Source organism: Talpa occidentalis, unplaced genomic scaffold (assembly GCF_014898055.3).
Source record: "Talpa occidentalis isolate TD23 unplaced genomic scaffold, MPIMG_talOcc4v2.1 talOcc4.8, whole genome shotgun sequence".
In the NCBI taxonomy this organism is placed as follows: Eukaryota; Metazoa; Chordata; class Mammalia; order Eulipotyphla; family Talpidae; genus Talpa; species Talpa occidentalis.
In genome coordinates this window covers 24,947,029-24,956,312 of record NW_023605194.1, presented here as the reverse complement: position 1 = coordinate 24,956,312, position 9,284 = coordinate 24,947,029, and positions in this window count along the sequence as shown.

Genomic DNA, 9,284 nt, shown 5'->3' with positions numbered 1-9,284 from the left:
GGCCCTTAAATATTTTGAAATACTGTATTTCTATTACAGCTACCTATATAGAAAATAGTTAACTTAAACTTCAATGACCAAGCACACAACTACTAAAGTAAAGTAAGTCAGAGGGAGAAAGACAAATACCAGATGGTGTCACTTACAAGTGGAATACAGAGAAACCAACCAAAGCTTTGGCTAAAGATTCAAACTTAAGAATTAACCCTTGAAAGCTCCCTAGAGAACTGAGGCATTCTGGGATTGATGGGATGGGGAAGTGCTGAGGACACAACGGGAGGGAGAACAATGATTTATGGGGTGGAGGATGAGTACTTTGGTGGTGGGAGCACTGTGGTAACAGCTCTATGAGGGGAAGCCCATATTTTCAAAATACTAGAACAATGTAAACTAAAGTGATCTCAATAAAAAATTTGAAAGTAAAATAAAATAATTAGCTAAATAGTTTCCCATGTCTTTTACCATGTTATCCTTTCTCACTGCCCAAACTCTGAAAACACTATAAAAGCGGTATTATTTGAAAGGGGAGAAAGGTGTCTCTGGGTAAATAGGATGTCTGTACAGTGTCCTATCACATAGCTCAAAATGATTAAACCGGGATTCAAAATGAGATGTGAGGTTCATTGAATGCTCTCATACACCAGCTGCATCAAGAACAGTTTTACCAAAACTAATCTCCCAAAATCATTACTCTTCATATAATACTCCCTTCTGCGCCCCTATCCCCCATTCTGGGCACAAAATTAACAGGCTTACTTGTCACTTGATTCCAAGAATAAAAGGGGTCACAGATTCTCAAGTCAGTTAAAATTGGGACAAAGGATTCTCCCCTCTGTATCACTATGGTGAAACTTGCTCACTATAAGAAATTGGAAGAACCAAGTGCAGAGAATTTAGGGGTAAGGCTTAAAAAAAGAATGACTTCCCTGATCTGCCAGTTGCTTTCTCCCAGCACAGCTGCTTTTTTTTTTTTTTTTTTTTTTTTTTTAAATATTAAATTTTATTTTTATATTCCCCCATACAATTGCAAACGCCCCATTCTGACCCCAATCCTTCCCCTCCCGCCCCCCACCCCCCAAAAAGTGTCTCTGGTTCATAGTTTTTTTGTTGATTTTGATTTTCACTTAGCTGCTTTTTCAATGGGCTTTTGAATCTGTATTGTGGGAAAAAAAAGAATGAAGTATGCAGATCAAGGTAAGGAGACTAGAGAGAGAGTAAAAGGTATGCATCCAGTGGAGGACTAGAGTCAGGGACTTCACTAAACAGACCCACAGCACAAACCACATATGCAGACCTTAATAAGAAATGGTACTTAGAGACCAATGGAACTGAATAGAAAACCCAGAAATAAACCCACAGATTTATGGTCAAATAATCTTTGACAAAGGAGCAAAGAAGATGCACTGGAGCAAAGAAAGTTTGTTCAATAAATGGTGTTGGGAAAACTGGGTCGCTACATGCAAAAGAATGAAGCTTGACTACTACCTCACACCATACACAAAAACCAACTAAAATGGATTAAAGAACTAGACATAAGACCTGAAACCATAAAATATATAGAAGGAAATATAGGCAAAACACTACGTGATATGCACCTCAAAGACATCTTTACAGACACATCACCCAAAGCAGTGATAGTGAAGGCAAAGATAAACAGCTGGGACTACATCAAATTAAAGAGCTTCTGCACAGCAAAAGTGACAATAACCAAAACAAAGAGAAACCCCACCAACTGGGAGAACACTTTTGTACACAACACTAATGATAAAGGACTGATCACAAAAATCTACAAAGAGCTGATGAGACTCAACAAAAACAACGAAAATAATCCAGTCAAAAAAATGGACAGAAGAGCTAAAAAGTAACTTCTCCGAAGACTAAATACAAATGGCATATGAAAAATTGTTCAACATCACTTGCAATCAGAGAAATGCAAATCAAAACTACCATGAGATACCATCTCACACCAGTGAGAATGGCACATATTAAAAAAACTAGCAACAACAAATGTTGGCGAGGATGTGGATAAAAAGGAACTCTCCTGCACTACTGGTGGGAGTGCAAACTGGTCCAACCATTATGGAAAGCTGTGTGGATATTCCTCAACCTACTAAAGAGAGAGCTTCCAATGATCCAGTAATTCCACTCCTAGTTATTTACCCAACAGACACAGAAACATCAATTCCAAAGAGCACCTGTACCCCTATGTTTATAGCACCCACTATTTACAATAGCTAAGCTTTGGAAACAACCCGAACACCCAAAAATAGATGACTGGATCAAGAAGATGTGGTACATATACACAATGGAATATTGCTCAGCAATCAAAAAAGATAAACACATGCAATTTGCAGCAACATGGATGGCGCTGGAAGGGAACATGCTCAGCGAAATAAGCCAGAAAGAAAAAGAAAAATACTGGATGGTCACACTCATAGCAGGAATCTAGAAATCCTAAATAAGGGACCAGGAAAAAGAATAAATATAAGAGGGCCTCCCGGGTTGCGCAGCAGTTGAGCGCTGTGTTGCGCAGCCTCTGCAGCACCAGTTCGATCCCCGGCTGCTCCCCGGCCACCGGAGGAGGGTCCCACATGGCACGCAGACCTCTCCTGCTGCCCGCTGCTCCCCTCAGCAGTGTACTTCAGTCCTTCTGCCTGCTCTGCTCTGCGCTCTGGCTCTGGTGAATTCTCTCACCCTCCCGTGTTTCTGACTGTACCCAGTGCTTGTATAAATAAATAAATAAATCTTTAAAAAAATTTGATTTAAAAAAAAAAGAATAACTATAAGAAAGAAAATATCAAAATCAATAAACAACTATGAACCAGACACTATGGGGGGCACAGGCGGGGAAAGCCGGGATTGGGGTCAAAATAAGGGGGTTGCCATTATATGGGGAATATAAAAATAAAATTAAAAAAAAGAAAAAAATCTAAATCAACAAAGAATTATGAACCAGAGACATACTATAGGGGGCGGGGGAGGGAAAGAAGGATTGGGGTCAAAATAAGGGGGTTGCAATTGTATGGGGAATATAAAAATAAAATTAAAAACAAACAAACAAAAAATAAATAAATAAAACATTTGAGTGAAAAAATAAGTAAATAAATAAGTAAATAAATAAATAAAGATAAAAAAGACATGGTACTTAGTGGTCACAAGACTAAATATCAGTGGAATATCTATGATACATTATTAGGTCAGTAATGACAATGCTTTAGAAACATAAGTTCTATAAGGATATGGTCATGTTTGTTCAGTCTTTTCTTTTTTTTTTTTTTAGCATTTATTTATTTATTTATTCATTCATTCATTCATTCAAGCACTGGGTACAGTCAGAAGCGCAGGAGGATGAGAGAATTCACCAGAGCCAGAAGGCAGCGCAGAGCAGGCAGAAGGACCGAAGTACACTGCTGAGGGGAGCAGCGGGCGGCAAGAGAGGTCTGCGTGCCATGCGGGACCCTCCTCCAGTGGCCGGGGAGCAGCTAAGTATCAAACCGGCACTGCAGAGGCTGCGGGCAGCTTCGCAACCCAGCGCTCAACCGCTGCGCCACCGGGGAGGCCCGTGTTCAAACTTGATTAGTACAGTTTTTAAGCTCCATTGGTAAGAAAAATGAGGTTGTTTTCCAAGACCAAATTAAAAAATTCTATTGCTCATGAATTTTCATGCCCATCTTTTCTCTTTTGATTCTCTCATTACCGTCCTTGAGATAAACTTAGTCCCATGTTAGGGATGAGAAAACTTGGCCTGAAAACTTCAAAACTTGTACCAGGCATGGTACCTACAGGTAGTGGTCTGAGACTAGAACCCACATCTCTTGTCATGCACAATCCCCTCCAAGCAAACATGCAGTTCATCAGATCATCATATTTACTTAATGTGTGCTATGAATCAATATTGCATGATTCATCCTCATGGTGACCTTCCAGTTGTATTAGTTTAGTTAATAATTACATTATTAACTAAAATGGGGGTCAGAGAAGTTTATCCATAAAACCCTGCAAATTGAGTAAGTCCAAGACTCAATGTAACCTTGCCCAGAACAAAGAAAAGCAGCAATTTGATGGCTTCTTCACATAGTTCTATAGTCTAAAAGAACCTCACCTACTTATTTTGTATAAAAGAAATTCACATTCTTCGAACATCTATTTTATCCTTTGAGAATTAAACATCCCTCTTCTATGAGAGTCACACATATTTTAAAGATACAAAGCAACTAACCTTTATTTTTTTAAATGAGCAGTTGTGACTCAGTAAGATAGAGAATCACCATTGCATTAGTACAAGACCTTTTCTTCTATAGGATATAATAAAAATATAAACAGAAATAAAATTGAAAAATAATCCAAAAGATCAATGAAACCTAAAGTTGGTTCTTCAAAAAATAAAATAGACAAACCTCTACCAGGATAATGAAGAAAAATGAGAGAAAACACAAAAAATAGCATAATAATTGAAAGCAAGAAGGTAGAACAGACTCAGTAGAAATCAAAGGAATGATCAGAGGTTAATGTGAACAGTTACATGCAGACAAGTTCAACAATCTAGAAGAGATGGACAAATTCCTAGAATAATATAATCATCCAAAGCTAGATAAAGAAGAAATAGAACACCAAAACATAGCAATTACAAGCAGTGAAATTGAAACAGTACAAACCCTCCCCCAAAACAAAAGCCCAGGACCAGATTTGCTTCACAAATGAATTTTACATAATATTCAGAAATGAACGTTCTGAATGTGCCTATTCTACACACACTCTTTCTTTAAATTGAGAAAGGAGTATCACCAAATATGTTTCATGAAGTCAACATTACACTAACACAAAAACAACACACAAAAAAGAAAACTACAGGCCAATCTTCCTAATGAACACTTAGACAAAAATTCTCAAACCCATCCTTGCCAACAGAATCCAACAATGCATCAAAAGGATGATACACCATGACCAAGTGGGATTTATTCCAGGGACACATGCATGGTACAAAATCCACAAATCAATTAATGTAATCGAACACAACAACAAAAAGAAAAAGAAAAACCACATGATCGTTATCAATACATTCTGAGAAAGCATTTGACAAAGTTCAACATCCATTTAGAAGTAAAGCCCTCGAAAGATACAAGGAACATAGCTTAACATGACAAAAGCTATCTATGGCAAAGTCATAGCCAATATGATTCTCCATGGTGAAAAGCTAATAGCCTTTTCATGAAGATCAGGAACAATGGGCCTCCACTGGTAGAACAGCGGTTAAGTGCTGGGTTGTGAAGCTGCCTGCAGCCTCCACAGCACCAGTTCGATCCCCGGCCTCGGGGCAAGGGTCCCATATGGCGCACAGACCCCTCCTGCCGCCAGCTGCTCCCCTCAGCAGTGTACTTAATCAGTCTGCCTATTCTGCTCTCCACTCTGGCTCTGGTGAATTCTCTCACCCTCCCACGCTTCTGACAGTACCCAGTGCTTGTATAAATAAATAAATCTTTAAAAAAAAATCAGAAACAAGACAAAGGTGTCCACTCTCACCACTGCTGTTCAATATAACACTGGACATACTTGTCAGAGAAATAAGACAAAAGTAAGACACAAGGAATTCAAATGGGGAAAGAAGAAGTAAAATTATCACTATATGCAGACAATATGATAATGAAGAATTCTAAAAACTCCACAGAAAAACTAATTAAAATAATAAACCACTTTAGTAAAGTATCAGGAAACAAAATCAACACACAAAAATCAGAAGCTGTCCTATATGCAAACAATCCATTTGAACAAAAAGAAATAAAGAAACCATCCAATTTAAAATTGAAACAAAAAATATCAAATACCTGGGAATAAACTTAATGAAGGAGGTGAAGGACCTATACAAAGAAAATTATAAGGGCCTCCCCGGTGGCGCAGCAGTTGAGCGCTGGGTTGCGAAGCTGCCCGCGCCTCTGCGGCGCCGGTTAGATCCCCGGCTGCTCCCTGGCCACCGGAGGAGGGTCCCACATGGCACGCAGACCTCTCCTGCCGCCCGCTGCTCCCCTCAGCAGTGTACTTCGGTCCTTCTGCCTGCTCTGCTCCCCACCCTGGCTCTGGTGAATTCTCTCACCCTCCCGTGCTTCTGACTGTACCCAGTGCATGTATAAACAAACAAATAAATAAATAAAACATGCTTCTATAAAAAAAAAATCAGCTTTACAAAGAAAATTAAAAAACATTGTTAAAAGAAATAGAAGAAGACACAAAGAAATGCAAAGACATCCCTGCTCATGACTAGAAGAAGTAACATTACTAAAATGGCCATCCTACTGAAAGCAATCTATAGAGTCAATGCAATGTTGATAAAAATCTCAGAACAAATATTGATGAAATTCATATGGAACCACAAACTTCAAACTATACTACAAAGCCATAATAATTCAAGCAGTATGATACTGGAACAAAAACAGACTCACAGACCAATGGAAGAGAATAGAAAATGCAGAAATAAAGCCACACATATATGGACAACGAATCTTTGGGAGAGGAGCAAGGACTATGCACTGGAACAAGGACAGTTTGTTCAATAAATGGTGCTGGGAAAACTGGAGAACCACATGCAAAAATTTGAAACTAGACCACTACCTCTTATCATACACAAAAATCAACCCAAAATGGTAAAAAAATTGAACATAAGACCTGAAACCACAAAATATAGAGAAAAAAATATAGGTAAAACACTACATGAATATATCTCAGTAACATCTTTAAAGACTTATCCCCCAAAGCAAAGAAAGTGAAGAAAAAGATGAACAGTTGGGAGTACATCAAACTAAAAAGCTCTGTACAACAAAAGAGACATTAACCAAAACAAAGTAACAGCCTACTCTTTGGGAGAAAATTTTGCACAAAATACAACTGAAAAGGGACTGATCACAAAGATCTACAAAAAACTCACATGACTCACCAAAAACAAAGTAAACAATCCAGTCAAAAAATGGGCAGAAGAGCCAAAAGGACACTTTCCCAAAGAGGAAATGCAAATGGCCAAGTATATGAAAAAAGTGTTCAACATCCCTTATAATAAGCAAAATACAGATCAAAAAAACAATGAGATACCGCCTTACACCAGTAAGAATGGTACATATTGGTCCTCCCCTGGTGGCACAGTGGTTGAGCCCTGGGCTGCGAGGCTGCCCGCAGCCTCTGCAGAGCCAGTTCGTTCCCCAGCAGCCAGCGAGGGTTCCACAAAAAAAAAAAAAAAAAAGAAAAAAAAGAATGGTACATATTAAAAAAACAGGAAACAATAAATGTTGGTGAGGATGTGGGAAAAAGGACCTTTCCTACACTGCTGGTGGTAATATTAACTGGTCCACCACTATGGAAAGCTGTGTGGAGGTTTAAAATGGAGCTATCATATGACCCAGCAATTCCACTCTTAGAAATCTACCCAAACAACACAAAAATATTAATTCAAAAGGATACCTCCACACCTATGTTTATTGCACCACTACCTATAATAGGAAAGATATGGATACCATCCAAATGCCCAAAAATAGATGACTGGATCACAAGGAAATGGTATACATGCAAGATGGAATACTATTCAGCAACGAAAAACCATAAACTCATGCCATTCGCAGCAACATGGATGGAGCTAGAAGGGATTATATTCAGTGAAATAATCAGAAGCAAAAAGAAAAATATAGGATGCTTTCACATATAGGAGGAATATAGGGGAACCAAAAATGGATCAGGGAAAAAAATAATACCAATAAATTTAAAAAATAATATATCAGGCAATAATAAATCAGACATTCTTCAGGGGAGGGGAAGGCAGAGGGAATAAAACAGAGAAGGGCAGGCACAAGGGACTATGGTGATGTTGCATGGGTGAATATGGGGACTACAATGAGAGAAGAAAGCAAACATTGTACAGACGAACAATGATGTAAACTATATAAAAATAAATTATATATATAAAAATGTATTTACTCAAAAAAAATCTATTCTTCTAATCTCAGATTTCCCTCCCAGTTCAGTGATATCTCATATCAAATAGCCATCCATCCCTATCCTACGAACAAGAGGGCATTAAGCTTTCTGGTGTCACAGAGTAATGTAAACCTCACCTTGGCTAGACTTGTGATTTAAGGATTTTCTTTTTTTAATAGGTTTTTGAGTTTTTTTTAAGTTTTAGGGTCAAAGCAAAACTAAATATTAAGTACATGTTGCCATATGTCCCCTCCCCACCCACATGCAGTCTCTCCGACCATTAGGAACCTCACCTTCTGTTGTGTTCCATTTCTTACAACTGATGTAACAACACTGACCTTATATATAAAGTGCATAGATAACATCAGTATTCCCTCAAGTGCTGCACATTCTATGGATTATTTTTTTAAGATTTACTTTTTAAAACCTAAATAAGGGACCAGGAAAAAGAATAATTGTAAGAAAGAAAAAATCAAAATGAACAAACAACTATGAACCAGAGATACACTATGGTGGCAGGGGTGGGGGTGGGGAAGGAGCAATTGGGGTCAAAAAGGGGGTTGCAATTGTATACAATTGTATTTTATAAAAATAAAATTAAAAAGATTTATTTTTTATTTATAAAATAGCTGGGGTACAGGACAGAGACATGGGAGGGTGAGAGATAAAAATAGGAGGACATGTATTTAACATAGTATCACAAGAATACTTTCACCGTCCTAAAAATCGGTGCTGCATTACTCATCTCTTCTATCCCACCCCTGACAACAACTGATCAGTGGTTGAGACAAAACTACAGCTAATATCATACTAAGCACCAACAACCAAGTAACGAACCATCAAGGCACAGAAAAATCCCAATACCCTGAACAAGCGCCCCAGATCTTTACCTAGAATCACCATCCTCTGAATCAACACAGCTCTGGATTCTAGAACGACGGATTACTTTTGCCTCTTCTAGAATGCAATAGAAATAGACACTTTTGAATCGCTGATGTCATATTTTTCTTCACATGAAGCTGCTCCTGAATACAACTTCTCTCACTTGCAAATCCAAACCCCAAGTAATTCTAGGTCACACGCTGGTCTGCCCTCAAGCCTTTTGTCCTTGTCTGTGCAGGGCCTCCTTTTATAATATTTTCTTCCATTTGTTATCTGCATTACACACAAAGGAGGACAGCATGAGAAATGGTTCATCAGATTGTGAGTTTTATTTAGAACATATAGAGGAGAAATGTCTGTATTACATACACCAACCATCTCACTCTGTCACACTGATGACACAGAACTAACTGCTCAATACCAGATAAGTATTGGCATATGAGCTACCC